This window comes from Phasianus colchicus, chromosome 23 (assembly GCF_987193195.1).
Source record: "Phasianus colchicus chromosome 23, bPhaCol1.hap1.1, whole genome shotgun sequence".
NCBI classification, from domain to species: domain Eukaryota; kingdom Metazoa; phylum Chordata; class Aves; order Galliformes; family Phasianidae; genus Phasianus; species Phasianus colchicus.
In genome coordinates, this window is record NC_143458.1 from 5,786,603 (window position 1) to 5,799,659 (window position 13,057).

At 45.9% G+C, this 13,057-nt stretch overlaps 1 long non-coding RNA gene across 2 annotated transcripts; it reads right to left on the reverse strand.

Moving 5' to 3' along the window:
• Positions 1 to 406: 406 nt before the first annotated feature.
• Positions 407 to 9,509, reverse strand: LOC116232977 (uncharacterized). 2 transcript variants are annotated; one of them, XR_016459565.1, is made up of 5 exons: positions 9,403 to 9,509; positions 9,025 to 9,044; positions 4,481 to 4,575; positions 3,501 to 3,641; positions 407 to 2,411 (listed from the first exon to the last, which is right to left on the reverse strand). It is a non-coding gene; the product is annotated as an uncharacterized LOC116232977 (long non-coding RNA). The 2 variants fall into 2 exon arrangements; XR_004167854.2 differs by lacking the exons at positions 9,025 to 9,044; positions 9,403 to 9,509 and adding an exon at positions 5,053 to 5,573.
• Positions 9,510 to 13,057: the final 3,548 nt, after the last annotated feature.

Here is a 13,057-nt window from a genome sequence, read left to right on the forward strand (position 1 = left end):
AGCAGTGCCACTGACTTATTGTGTGGTCTGGGGCAAACCTTGTAACCTCTCTGTGACTCTGTTTACCAGTCTGCACACCAGCGAGCACAGCATTTACCTCATCAAGGGTTGAGAGGCTTAATTATTCCCAGACAGATGGATGCTGCATAAGAGTGAAGTGTTACGATGACTAAATCTTCCTGGAGGTGCCTCTAATATCTCTGATTAGTTTGTTTATCCCCCAGATTCTGTACCATGGGCATGACAAAGATTACAAGGAGCATGTTTAAGCAGGGGCACAGCTGCTGTGCCAGATACCTCCAGGTTAAAGGGAAACAGATGATGGAAAACCAATTAATTTTTTACAGTGAGAGAAATAGCTGCAGGATTAAGAAACATTAATTATTTATTGAACTGCTGCCTTTGCAAAAAAAAAAAAAAAAGTTTATACATACATAAAATAATCACTCATTGTACATAACAGTATAATAACTTTGGTAATTTGAGCTCCTGTTTTGACACTGCTCTTTTCTCAGAGGTCCATTAAAATACTAAGAGCAAAAACACTTAGGAGCTTCAGGAAGAAAAGAGCTGTCACAGCAACGCTGCTGAATGTTATCAGTCCTTCAGCCCAAGCCTGGCTTTGGTTTCCCTGGCATGAATTGCTGCACTGCTGTGTATCTGAGTAAAGGGAATTGGAAATTTTAGCATCGCCCTGAAATGCAGGTGAGATTTATGGCAACATTTGCAAGGTGTTGTCATTCCCGGACAGAAATTGCATTTTTGGTGAGTTTTTATTGTGAGAAATGTGGATTTGGCTTCAATATTCATTAGAGATGTCCCCCATTTCCCATGCAAGCATCCACAGACACACACCTCACTGGCATTCTGTTTCTTCACAGTTGTTTATCTTGCTCATTTCAGCTGCACTGGGGCCCTCAGCCATCGGGGCCTCTTGGGGTACATGGCAAAACTTCTTCCATCCACGTTGCTTGGTGGCTCTTTACTACTGAAGATATTCCCTACACTGGAAAGGGGAGGAAATCATGCCCTGTTGAGGTATCACAGCTCTGTCTCTTAATGCTGGGCATGAACAGCTACAGAGCTTCTGGGAAGTGAAAGGGGAAGTCTTGCAACACACACAGCCCGAGTTTGATTGGCAGTGGTGTTTCACAGCTGGCTCCATCCATGGCTGAGCAGGATTCCTAAGGCCCAACACCCTTCAGCTTCTCACCACACAGCTCTGGCTTTTACCCCCAGCCCTCAGGCGAGAGTTCATTATTGCTTGCTGTAAGTCCCTCCTTGGATTAGGAGCGTTTTGGAGCACAGCCTGATCTTGAATGTTTGCTGAGTTCTATTGCATTGCATACAGCCTCGAAAAGCCAGACTAAGGTTACCTCTTTGGCCCAAACAGTGAGTCAATGGGTGGGACTTTGCATGACCACATCCCACGGGAGAACACTCCATGACCTGCATTCAGTGTTCAGGGCAGACCTGTTTATATATAAATAATCCAGTTGCAGAAAACTGCTTCTGCTAACTAAAGAGAGGAAAAAACTCAGCAGATTTCCATTTCCATGCACCCGATGGGGCTGTTCCAACAAGTTCTCAAAAGAGTTCAGATCTCTGCAGCAATAATGAAGAACTAGAAGCAGTAATTATGCCCTTTCCCCTCCGTGACTTGAAATGGCAAAAAGAACAACTGGGTCTGCTTGTTCAAGCTGAAGCCCAAAAACATCTCTGGCTGTTGGTGCTGAGGATGAAGGTTTGGCAGCTGGAGCAACGCTGAACACTTAAGCTAGCTCAGGAACAAGGTCAGCTCCCATACTTCATTCCCTGTTCTACCACTCGTTTTGGAGGTCAGGCCCACATTTTGGCATCGTGTCTCCGACCACAGGAGTTTGGGGTTTCCAATCAAAAGCCAAGGAGATGCTTTGAGACTCTTCGTGCTGTTCTTTGGAGATGCATAGAGATGGTTTGATTTGAGCTTGGTTCAAGTTTGTGGCCAAGTTCCCGGAGGTGGAAAAGATAAAGCAGAAGGTATTTCCTATGGCTCTTCTCCACCTCTCCTTCCTCTGTTTGCATTTCCCAAGCAATGCAATGTAGCAACAGAGGTTTTGTCTGAGGTTTTTAACCCATGCAAGCCTCACCCCCTGCCAGCAGTGGGGTTGACCCATGCTGACCATGCAGAGGTCCCTGAAGCTGCGTGCCCACCGGGGACAAGCTCCCTCCCTATGCCTGCACTCATTCACTCATTGCATCTTATTTTCATAGTTTTTAAAGTCTTCCAATAAGGGGTAGCGCAACCAATGTATTTAAGACACAATCACCAAGAGGCATAGAGCCCACCCTCTCTAAAGCAGCTGCCCACACTGAGCTCCAAAATTCTCCTGTCAGTGAGGATTGGGCAAGCAAAACCCATTCTGCTCAATCTGCCAAAAAAAAAAAAAAAAAAAAAAAGACAAGAAGTTTTGTACCATCAAGATAGTGGGCTATCCCAAAACCTACATACAGCAGTCAAAAGATTCCCATTTGATTTTTGGGGAAAAAGAGAAAGGAGAGAGACTAGGATGACACTCCACCCCATGAGAACAAGCAGGAAACGCCAAACTGTTTCTCCTCCTGCAGAGGAGGATTAATTTCCTAGGTTTCCCCTGCAGGGAGAAGCGAGTCATGCAGAACAGCCCTGGTCTCAATGCAGTGGCACAATCCTGAGTCTTCCAAGGAAAAAAGCAAGAGACAAAAGTTTGATTCATAAAAGCTTGAGGAAGGGGGGGGGGGGGGGGGGGGGGGAAGGGGGGAGAGAGAAGGCAGGAGGAGATGATAATAATAATAATAAAAATGCCTGGGGGAGATTTCATAACATTAATAGGTAATGTAGTCAATTATGTAGGCTTATTTTATTTCAGCAGAGTGCAGGTGGTGAGCTACATCTCATCGCAGGTGCTTTTCCAATTAGCTCTACGTATTCTAGGTGAATAAATGGCCGAGTGCCAAACCTCCGTGCCACTAGCAACAGACTAATCCAAACTAATCCAGAGGACTCATCTTGCTTCATGTTAAAGCAGCTAGAGTCTCTTTTACTTATTATCTCTTAAAAGATCTCTCCTCATCTTGGAAAAACAAGGAGGCCTATTTCACATAGGAGTCCATAAATACACTTCACTCGGCATTCAGTAAGGGCTGGAAGGCTATCACTGCTTGAATTCAATTGCTTATTAGCATTATGTAATAGCAGATGAATATCCTGTTCTGCATTTGCTAAATGTTTTCTTTTAATAATCAACTCATATCCACATAATGGGCGAGCTTATGCAATAGGCTTCCTTATGAGCTCTTCAGGGAGACATCTGTTTTTCAGCATCGTTAATTACCAGCATCGGATCATTAAAATGTATTTATTTACTTTTGTTATTACAACTGGGCGAGCCCTATTACTTAGGCAAATGGCAGGCTGATAAGCCATCCAAGTGTAGGCATGGTGTGGGCAGGAATGATATGAGATAGCCCCACACACATACCTGCATCTACCAGGCACTTTGGTTTTAACATAAGGCCAGATTCCTCCTAACACGTCTGCTGGTGTAGGTATGGAGGAGAAGAAATGGAGGACCACCATTCTTCATAGAGCCCAGTGTCTTCATTGTTCACTTCAACTCCACCTTCAGATGAAGCCAAGATGTTATTTGCAGGAAAAAAAAGCATGCATCAGCCTATCAGCCCTGCAGGATGGATTCTAGGGCAACCACCGTCATCTTCTGACTGGTCAAGAAGTTGGACACCAGGCACCCAGTAACAGCAGAGCAATAGTGAGGGCTCTGCAGCAAGCTGATGATATGACCTGAGCAAAGGACCAACAGTACGCCGTTTTACCCCAGTGCAGGGATCTTTACACACTCACATCTTCTGATATTCTTCACTGGCTGATGGTGCACCTAAGCTAAGCTACTGGGGAACGGAAATTATCCTCTTCAGTCTTCCCAAAGGGACTGACTGACTTTATCACTGGCTCTCCGAGATCCTCAGCTTCCTAATTTCCATTCATCTCGCTGACACTGCAGACTTGCACAATGTTGCTTACCAAAACCCCTTAAATCTTCTTTATTGAGGGGCTTACACAAGCACCTACTCTGTGTCACCAGCAGATCCCCAGCAACTTCAACCAGCTCCACCCAACTCAGGGAAGTCCCATCACCCCCATTGGATGCCGAAAATACAACCAGCCTCTTCAGGCTTTCAAAATGATGACCCCAGGATCTCACTGCATCTCAGGGAAGAGGAGCCTGCCAGGATGAGAGCTGTGTGACATCATCCGGATCTGGTCCAGGACCATCAGACACCTGCTGAGCCTCGCAGTGCAATACTGCAGCAGCTGCTGCCCTAACCCACAAGCAGGAACATGAGCTGCTTGGATCACTTGCCTCAAACATTGTTCTCTCGAGTGTTTGAAAAAGGCCTAATGAAATGTGACTCAGAAATAACTGACAAGTGCCAGCCTCACCTTCTTATTGTTTCATCAAAATAGGAAAGACAGCGAAGAGAAGAGTCAACCTTCTCCATGAGATCTGCTGTCCCGGCTTGCCCGTAACCTGCAGGCTGAGTGAAATGTTGACACAAAGTTGACATCTCCACTTGATTTATGGAGAGCTCAAACAGCGGGGAAAAAATTAAACATTATAAATCAGTGAGTAACATCCATAACCCCCAAGTGCTTGTTGTAAACAATACAAAACACCAGCCTAATTTTTATATGTGTAATTTATGACGAGCAATTCCTTCCAAATGAGAAAATTTAAAAGGAAAAACCGTCACTTGTTAGAATATCATTAATTCAATCAGATGAGAACTAAGCCAGCCATTGTTCCTAATGGTGGAAAGTTTCGTGGGAGCTAATTGCTTCGATGTGGTGCCTTTTGGCATCTTCTGGTGCAGCTGGGCAGAGAGCTGGTGGTGCAGGAGGAGAGCTGCGGCCAGAGGTGACAGCAGGTGATGGGCATGGCCCTACCCTCTGGGGCTGTGCCTCCAGGTGTGAAGCTGGCTTCATCCCAGCATCTGCCAGCTCACCCTCCTCACCTGTGACTTACTTAGAGCTGTTGGTCTATAGCAGAGAAAGTTAGCCAGCTAAAAGCAGCCAACAGGACCTCCATGCTTGCAGAACATCTGGATACGTCTCTGGATACCACCAAGGAAATCAGCCATCTCAGGAAAGCCTGGTTGCAATGGAGCTAACCATAGAATCATTAAGGTTGGAAAAGACTTTTAAGATCATCAAGTCCAACCACGTTCGGTGAGTCCATAGATGTGTTCCCAAAGTCAGGAGCGATGCCCACACTGATGGCTGGGGCATTTTGTAGCTGGAGGTGCCACTTGCCATGCAGTCTGCCAAGCCTTGCTCCTGACCACTGAAATGGATGTTAAAATCACATGGCAAGGAGAATCCCCATCCTGACCAACCATGGCTGTGTACAGAGCATTCTCATCCTCTTCACCCAGCCCCAGAAACCAAGCTTGTTTATACCACGGACAGCTTAAAGAGACCTGGTTTGCAGAAACACGCGTTAGAGGCAGGAATCAAACCCTGGCTGAAACCACAGCCCAGAGCCGTGCTCACAAGAGCCCCTTTGTGCTTAACCTCAGGAGCATTTTCACAGCTCTCATGGCTCTGGGCACACGGGAACGCTGTTTGCCTTCAGGTGATTAACAGATTCCAAAGGGCTCGGGGATGGAAAGTTCTCCGTAAATAAATAAATGGATCTAACAGAGATGTAATGAGGCTGTAATTAATTACTGTTTGCAGAACACTGTGAGAGGCACGATGAAGTGTGCTAGCAAAACGCAAGGTATTACTGCAGAAAATGTATTATTGTTGGCACACCAAGGATCATTAGCAAAGCTCTTTGCTTGCTCTCTGCTTGCCCACTGTGCTGTTTCACAATCCTTATTCCTCTTGATGGTTTGAATGCCAGCAGAGGCTCCTCAGGCTTTTCCATTGACAACTGAGCCCTGGGCACTGGGAGGGAGGGCAATGCTGGTGCAGGCAGTGTAGGTGTGCAATGCTTGCCTTGCCTGCAGCCCTATTCCCCGAGTCCCTCTTTAATACTTGCAAGCTGCAAACGCTTGAAGTCCTTCTTCTAAGTAGTTCTCTACAGTTTTGACAGCCCCAAAAAATCAGATTTGAAGTTCAGTGATTCTCCAGCAGAAATGTGTATATTGGGCACTACACAAGTTGTTTCCATGCATTTCCATTTAAAAAAGGGTGAAAGATCAGGATTCAGCTAATGATAATTGAATATTTGGGTGGAGAAAAATACGTTCACTGGACTGATGTTCAGCCAGGGTGAATCAGCCAGGCTGACTGCACTGAGCACCTCCTCCTTTCTGCTGCCAGATCATCTGCCCTTCTGCGTTAATGAGAGCATATATATTGCAAAGCTAAGATTAAAGATTTCCTATGAACAACTATGACTCAGTATTTCTTTCACTGGGAATACTCAGAGATTGGAAGAAAGCAACCTTACCAAGTACACAGTGAAGTCGTAGGCTATCACTTTACATACAGACAGATACGCACAAATGCAGCAACACTGAAGGAGAGGGCAACTGTAACCTTCACAGTGAAATCAATCTGTTTCCAACTCATCTTGAAGGGGAGGAACCGAGGCAGCGAGTTGCATAGAGCCACTTCACAGATTGAGCAATGACATTTGTTTTTCTGGTAAGCTCTTAAATGCTTTGAAAGAGGTGAAACACGATCCATCTACAACATAAGCTCCTACTCATTGACTCCAAAGCCACCCTCTCAATTACACTCACAAACAGCATTTTCCTGTAGAGAATTAGGAGGAATCCCCATAATCCCCTGCCCATTGAGGTGCAGCAGTGATACCCAGCACGGCAGGTCTTGTGTGCAGGGCTGGGCACTGCTTGGACAAGGAGACCTCAAGGGAACCATCTGAGATGGCCCAAAGAAGAGCTGTGGCACATGAAGGCAAAGAGGGAGAACACTGCAAGGTGCCACCTCCTCCCAGCCTGATCATCCCCTTGCTGGGACTGGGGAGCCAGAACAGCTCACCCCAACACCAGGCTGATAACGCTCTGCAGACTATCCCTGTTTGGGAAAGGATGGATGGGAAGGCAAGGAGGAACAGCCCTGAATGAACTGACATTGGAGGAGAGCTTTTCTCTGGTTGCAAAGCATCAGGTTTATCTTCCCAGCAAAGGTAAATTTTTCACAAGCAAACAAACTTACAGCGAGGGAGCAGATGAGAAGGGAGCCAGAGGATCAGGGAACGTGGGAGGAACCCAAAGAAACTCATTTCCACTCATTTCCAGGTTCAGACCTTGAAGCCCCGTGGGATGGCTGCAAAAAGGAGATTACTGCCATCCCAGCTGTCATGGCAAAGATTGAAGAGGGAACCTCAAAACCTGAGAGCTTCATGTCTTCCACGATTCAAGCCATGACCTGCCTGTTTGTGCAACACCAGTGGAGGGGACATACTGTTGTGTCCAGCAGCTGGGACAGCAAAGCCACCCCAAGTCACCCTGAACTGGCCTCATGGAAATGTAGATAGCCGTGTCTTTTACCCATGGACACTGTCACGTCCAAATTCCTCCTTGTGGGAAAACTTCCCATGTGGTTCTTGTGCTGTATCAACCCAAACATGACTGGTTTTGGCAAAGCAGCCCAGGAAGGAGAGTGGAAGACAGCTTGATTGCCAATATCCAATCATAATTGGGGATTCAGAAAACTACTTATCTCAAGAATTGCTTAATAACGTGCTTAGCGTGTGAAGGATTATCATTGCATATAATTAAATACGGAGAGTTACACAGAGAGAGATAAGGATCCTGTGCAAACGGACAAGAAGGAAAGTAATTGAGATTTAAGCTTCTGCCCTGCCAGCTCCTCACCTAGCTCACAGTGAGCTGCCTCAACATGTGTGTGTGGAGAGAGAAGGGCTCAAGGTGGGGAAGGAGGAAGAGCCAGCAGCCAGCACATCACTCCCTGCTGCCCCATCTGTCCCACAAAATCTGCAGGAAGCCCTGGAGTGCCGCTGGGCAATCAGTACAAAGGAACAATTAAGCCCTGAGGTGCCTTAGTGCTGTGGGAGAACAATTAAACTCTCTGGCTGTTACGTCCAACCCTGTAGAAGATGTGACACGAGCAGGGGACATTAAGGCCCACATTACAGCCTGAGCTCTGGGGGCAGCTGTATCTGTTGCAGTACTGAGAGCATCCTGCTGGATGGCACAGGCCATTATTGCCAACCTGCTGCTGAGCATCCCAGGGGCTGGGAGCTGCTAAGGGGTGACATGGCATTGCCATCTCAGTTTGCTAAGGCAAAGAAGAATGCTGCTGAGGCCGTGTCAGTTTTATCTTGCTGCTCTGCTGGCAGAGGACCCAGAGCAAACAAGAAAAGAGAAAGGAATAGGAGCAGGGAAATGGAGGAGAATACAAATGAGAGTAGAGGTCCCTGCCTGACATTGTTGCTACCAAACGATCTGCACTGTTGCTGCTAGCTCTAACATTGCTCAGCTCACTACAGGACAAGGTTTTCGTCTTGTCTCACTTTATGGAGCGACAAAGTCTTAGCAGTGCCCATAGCTCCTGTTGTGCCAAGCACAGAAAACCCAAACCCAGAGAACCATCCTCCCGTCAGAGGGTTCGCACGTACCGAGCACGCAGCCTTCATGAATGTGGAAGGAGAAAGGCAGCAAACAGACAAAGGAAAGGAGAGCAGCAGCCATTGCTCATAATTATTTTCCAGCCTTTTGTGCCCATGAAGAAAAAAAAACAAAAAAAAAGTTAGAAATTGTGTCCGGAACAGCACAGGGACCAGCAGGAAAGAATCTGAGACTTATTTCTCCCAAACCTTACATTCTGTGCACCTACTGAGCCCCAACTGACCCATCCTCATTGCAGCATCTAACTCCAGCACACAGAGTCAAGGCAGGCTGCAAAGCAAAGAGAAAAGCTCCATTTGGATGGAAGATACTCTGGGCCAGATTCACCTGCACCATCTCAAAAGCCAGAGGAATTCTCACCTTTTCCTTACTCATGCATACTAGAAGAAAAAAAAAAAAAATCAAAGAATTAATTCAAAGGGAATGATGTTTCAAATCCTCTCAGCAAGATGAGCAGTAAGCAAGCACCAGGCTTTGTACCAATTAACAAACGTATCAGGAAACAAAGCAAAGGTGTCACAGATTGGGAATAAAATAGTTACAGAGCCTTCCGCCCTTCCAGCCAACTCATATTTATCCCACGGGGTTCTGACAGTCATCTGAAAACCACACAAAGCCTATTTGTTTCATTGGCCCTGGGGCAGGAGGACCAGTGGAACAGCTCCAAAGGGTGCAAGCAAACATCCCAAAGCCACCACTTAAGGGCAGGAGAGGAAACACAGCCACAGCCTTACTCACCCAGCCAGCTCCCAGCCTGGTGTCTAAACAAACTGCTGAGGCTATGCCACAAGAACCCTGCTGACAAAATAGTCTTCTCAACAACAAATGATTTACCCACCCCTCGCAGTATCAGCGCTTCCACCTGTGCTGCTGCTCACACACAGCCTGGCTTTGTGGTTCCCAAAGGCAGCCATAAATCAGCTGCCATGCCAGGTGATGTGTGCCCATTCCCATGCCCTGTCATTTCTATCCGTTTCATCTCTGCCCAGCAGCAGAGAGAGGGAGAAGAGAGACCAAATCCTAACAAGAATGAGAGGAAACAGGAGAGCTTCAGAGCCACGAATTAGGAGGAGAGCCCATTCCCCTTTTTTGAATGCTGCGTTCTGCACTTTAACATTGTTTTAATATCTGACCCTTTCCCTGTGTCTTGTAAAACACTTCTTTAACACACAGCCACATCCAGGGGTGCAGACAACCACCACAGGCATCACAGCCACGACGACAGGCAGAATGAGGCCCCCCCAGCCTAATCCTCCATGACCTGCTGGTACGTTTTAGTGGGTGATGAATATGGAGGGAGAGATAATTCTGCTTGCTGGTTAATTAATCCAGCATTACAAGAGCAACGAGAGTATAATGACCACTGCTAATCCCCCTGCAATAACACTGCGTGCCGCTGCTCATGCTGGGCCACCTGTTGGGGGGCTCCAATCACAGCAGCTACTGCTCATTAGTGCCATATCTATGGCTGAGGTTTTATTAGCCAGCATTTGATACATTATCTGCCCCATGCAACTCAATCTAAGCCCAAAAATATTGTTTTACAACATTAATTAAAAGCACTGATACTGGGTGCTTGGTTCACATGCTCCACTTTGATTTATGGGTTGTGTTTAATTACCCAACTATTGTGACTTATCACATCTACCTGATAGGTATCGTGTGTATTTAAATCAATCAATGGTGGCTTTAGTGTGTCTGACTGGGGAAGGAGGGAGAGTTTCTCGTGAACAACTGAACTCCAGACAAGAAAACTCAGCAGCTATTTCAGGCATCTAAACTGCAAACAAGATAATGTGACCTGGGCATAGTCACACAACAGCTGTTTGGAGAGCATTGCTTTGTTAAGTGTGCTGGTGATTTTTCGTGGAAGATTTAACTAATTAGCTGAGCAGGCCCTCCATAAAACAGACACCAAGTTATGTTTAGCTTTAATTACACAGTAGTCCTGTTGGCCCATTCAGTTGCTGAAAGTCAGGCATGTGCATGAATTAGGGTCAGTATAAATACACATCTCTTGTAAGCAGCTAGAAAGCTACACTAATATGAAATTAATGAACTCAGTGGCTCAGAGAGATTTGCAGCTGAAAAAAAAATGTAGTAAAAATAATGAGGACAAGCTGGAAGCTCATCCAGAAGGGCATTGCAGCACACTGCCCTGGTCCTGTCCACTTTGCAGGATGACACATGCTGGGGCTGAGGGCAGCTCTCTCCAGCACACTGCCCTGGGCAATACGATGTCCTGCTTTAAGGAGGGAGGATGACAGCAGCAGGATCTCAGGGCTGGAGGGTTTTGCCAGATACCCTCTTTTGTCCCATCACCACAACACCATTCTTGTTCCCATTCCAACACCAACTCTGCCATTAGCTCCATCTCCCCATCACCTTACACCCATGTAACCCTCCATTTCAACCCCAGCTTTTAGCTGTTTGCACTCATTAACTCCCTTCCTTGATTTCTTCTTCCTCATTATTGCCCCCATTAGTCCCAGCGTGCCCTAATTTACACCACTTGCCTTTCTCAGCTCCCACCCATCCCCAGTTGCTTCTCATCACAAAACTCAATGAACAATTTGGCACTTGCAGCCCCAGTTCCTCTCCTGCGCCCTCCTCTGCCTGGTTCGTCTTCTGCCATTTGTCCCTCCTTCTCCTGAAATAAAATGCTTTAATCCCATCAAACCAGTGCTGCCCAAAATAAAGAGGGCCAGCTTTCAGGTGGAAAATTTACTTAAAAAGTAAATGTCTTCTTCTGAGATGAATGCGTTTTGCCGAATTGTTTCCCAGCTACTCTGTTTATGTAACCTTGAAGCTATTTTGTACAACCCATTAGTTTTGACAGCTTAAGATTGGCTATGAGCTAATATTTTAACACCAAAATAACTCAAAGGTACGAGAGATTGTTGCAGATCTCCCAGGCAATCCATACACGGAGTAACCCTGATGAGTACGACATATTGCTTTTAAAGGAAAAGCTTTTCCTGGGTTACCTTATCTTCAACTTCGAAGATATTTGAGTAAAGTAAACCCACTCCCTTTCCAATTTGATGGCCTTTAGGAAGTTGAAAATATGCACATGGATACACACTTATTGTCTTTCTACCTGGCATTTCCCTGTGAATAAAGGGCTGCCAGCCAAAGTCAACGAGATAAAATCTTTCAGGAACTTTTACAATGTCACATACTTGTGCAAATTGCTGGGGTGTTTATAGCAACAGGCACCACAACAGACCTCTGTGCTTTCAATTAGGCCAAGCGGATCAGGCAACCTTTTCCATGTGTTTATGGGTGCACATTTGCAACAGATTGCCCCAGCGCAGCGTAGAGGAGGAGTGGGGAAATCACTGCTCCCCACCATCCCGATGGAAACAGGACCCAAAAGTGCACAGAAGCTCTGTCAAAACAAAATGAATCTGGTGGTTTTGGGTCCTTTCCCAGCTTGCAGCAAGACCTCGAGTTGCTTCACCAATTCCTGCCTCATCTTCCCTATCTGTACCAAGGAGATTAATCAACACTTAACCACCTCGCTGAAGGTGCTGTGAACTGTCAGGGACCTGGAAATCCTGGGGCGTACAATCCAGTGAGAGAAGGAAGTGTTATTATGCATGACTGCATAGAGCCATCTTGGTGAGACGTTGCCCAACATGAGATGTGGAGAAATACGTTTCCATGTTGCATCAAGGTGGATGGGAAAGAGAGGTTCTTGTTTTGGAACACAAATGTTCTCATCAAAATAATTCTTCCAGAATCTCTATTTTGATTAGTATCCAAAAGCAGGTAGCCTCTGTGTACTGGTAGGAGGGAGTATATATTTTGTATTTCATGAATTCAGTAATCATTTCTAGGCATGTTGCTGGAAAAAGCTGAACTTTCTGCTTTGCTATTATCCAGACAGTGCCTGAAACATTGGGATTCCATCTACCTGGGTCAGACAGAAATACAAATAATATCAGTTAGGTTAAGTTTGGAAGTGATTCACTTGAGTTCTCATTCAAGAAAAATGAACCAAAATATCTTTAACAATAAAAAACCTCCTACTGAACTTGTGTTTTGTTTTGTTTCAAATATATTGACTTTTTCAAGAAATAAATGATCTGCTTTAATTTTTTCAATAAGCTGAGTGGAATCTAGTTTCTTTCCAATGGATGAGTTCTTCCAGTGGCCAGTGTTGCAGATGGGTAAGGACAGGTGAAGTGAACCCTGGGTGCTTGGTTCGCTCCATGAGAGCTGTAGGAGATGGAGAGCCTTGAGGCTGCACTTCAAAATGGGATGGGAAAGCATCTGGGCTGCCACACAGGGGAGACTGGGAAACACGAGCGTGATTTATTGCTCTAAATCACACAAATAAAAATAAGTAAGTGACTCAAGCATGTGCTTGCCTTAGCGGGGGTCAGCA